A 2,224-nucleotide genomic window follows, 5' to 3' on the forward strand; every position below is an offset into this window, starting at 1 on the left:
TTTCAAGAACAGCCTTATCAACACCTGGGCTAGGGAACATGGCATTGAGTGGGTGCACCATATCCCCTACCATGCACCAGCTGCCGGCAAAGTGGAGAGGTACAATGGACTGTTAAAAACCACCTTGAAAGCATTGGGTGGAGGATCTTTCAAGAACTGGGAGCAGCATTTAGCAAAGGCCACCTGGTTAGTTAACACCCGAGGTTCCACCAATGGAGCAGGTCCTGCCCAGTCTGAGTCCCTGAATATAGTAGACGAAGATAAAGTCCCAGTGGCACATATCAGAGGTTTGTTAGGGAAGACAGTGTGGATCAATTCTGCCGCGAGTACAGACAAACCCATTGGTGGCACTGTCTTTGCTCAGGGACCAGGTTGTACATGGTGAATAATGCAGAAATATGGAACAACACGATGTGTACCTCAGGGAGATCTGATTATGGGGCGAGCCTCATATGCAAATATCACGTTTGCTGGATGTTACTGCCACTGTCTTTACATTAAACCAGACAGACCTGAGACAGAAGGAAATGTGTGAATGCTGAAGGTTTGAGCAAGAGATATAGAAGGAAATGTGTGTCAAAGGTTTGAGCAAGTGAGATGGAAGGAAATGTGTCTGAGTAAGTGAAAGATGGAAGTTTTTACTTGATGAAGTTTTTACATGACGTTTGGTAGTTATGTTGACGATTCGGAGATAAGGGGTGGAATGTCCTAGGGTGACATTATGGTGCTTGCATCCCCAATTGTGTGTTCTGTTTATGCTTGATGTTATGTTCTGTGCTTTCGGGACTGGCTCCGAAAAGTGAAGGTTTGTTTTGTCTTGTTATCAGCCAGCTCACCTTCCCTCACAGTTTGTGTCTAGGAGAGAGGCTAGGGCTTGCTGGCTCTCTTGCTTGCTTGCTGGCTTGCTTGCTTTCGCTTTGCTCTTGCTCCTGCTTTTTGCTTTTGCCCTTGCTTTTGCTTATTAGTTAGTTTAGCTAGGCAATCCAATTTCTTCCCTGGACTGTTTTTTTTCCTTTCCCTTTCCTGAATACCTTCCCAACCTGCTCAGGACTGGGACCTGGGAAACACCAAGAAACACCAAGAGCCAGCATTTTGTGACCTGCAGCAGCCATCCCCAGTGCCGGAGACTGAGAACTGGGCAACCACTCCCAGCAGAGACTTTCTGAATTTGTCACCTCTTCAGTGTGGTGAAAGACTTTTTGTCATCTGGTGTTGTTCATTTTTTTGTGCTGGGGAGTGCTTTGCCTGCTCAATAAACAGGTTGTTTACACTACTCTCTGAGGAAATTCTTCCTGAACCAGGTGGGGGTGGGGCTGTGGGGGTTTGCTTTCTGGGGGCTCCTTCTGAAGGTTTTCTCCCAAATTTGCCCGAAACCAGGACACATTACTATATCAGCAGGCTGTTCTTCGGTGAGATCCAGCAGGGCCCTGTTCAGCCTGTGCTCAGCAAACTGACTGGCCATGAGCCACTGGTGGATGTACCTCACCATGGCAGGCACCTGGAGAAGGCAGGGGAGACTTGGAAAGCTGCCAGAGGGAGGAATGTCCCCAGCTTCCCCAGAGAAGTGCTTCCCTTGCCACCACACTGCCATGGCCTCAAAGGCTTCCAGTGACCAGGAGGCATGGCTTAGGAGGCCAAGCAATTCCTGGGAGGATCAAACCATGGCCACAGGCTGCTTACTTGCTTTGGATTGCAAAACCCCTCCTCTACGAGCATATCCAGCAGGGCAGAACAGGTCTTGGTTTTGAAGATGTGCGAATATGCTCTGAGCCCTGTGCCCATGGTGCTGGTCTCTTCCTCCCGAATCCTTTTGATGAATTTGAAAACCAGCTGTAGGAGAAAGGCAGGAAGCCAGGGATGCTCCAAGCGCGGTGCTCGGCTGAGCAGTGACAGCAGGCCCAGCCCAGCTGGGGATTGCGGCAGGTACCTGCGCTGTTCTGTGGAAGAGGCCACGGGTGTGTTCCTGCTCTTGTGTGCGCTGCACAGCTGCACCTGGCAAAGAGCGAGCGCAGCCTGAGCTGAGGGGCTGTGGGAGAGGCCGGAGAACACAGCCCAGCCCTGCACTCCCCAGGCAGGGACAGCCCTGGAATGCCCCAGGGCATGGAGCACGGGCACTGTGGGGTGTCTGCCCTGGCCCTCTTTAGTCCTGTCCATGGGCAAGTGCCCAGGGGATGGACTGGGATGGGCTGGGATTGGATGGGATGCCATGGGATGCCATGGGATG

At 51.5% G+C, this 2,224-nt stretch overlaps 1 long non-coding RNA gene across 1 annotated transcript; it reads right to left on the reverse strand.

Moving 5' to 3' along the window:
- Positions 1-1,393: 1,393 nt before the first annotated feature.
- Positions 1,394-2,022, reverse strand: LOC137466880 (uncharacterized). Its single transcript, XR_010995320.1, has 3 exons — positions 1,928-2,022; positions 1,681-1,830; positions 1,394-1,498 (listed from the first exon to the last, which is right to left on the reverse strand). It is a non-coding gene; the product is annotated as an uncharacterized lncRNA (long non-coding RNA).
- Between the last annotated feature and the right edge of the window lie 202 nt (positions 2,023-2,224).

This window comes from Anomalospiza imberbis, unplaced genomic scaffold (genome assembly GCF_031753505.1).
Source record: "Anomalospiza imberbis isolate Cuckoo-Finch-1a 21T00152 unplaced genomic scaffold, ASM3175350v1 scaffold_46, whole genome shotgun sequence".
In the NCBI taxonomy this organism is placed as follows: Eukaryota; Metazoa; Chordata; class Aves; order Passeriformes; family Viduidae; genus Anomalospiza; species Anomalospiza imberbis.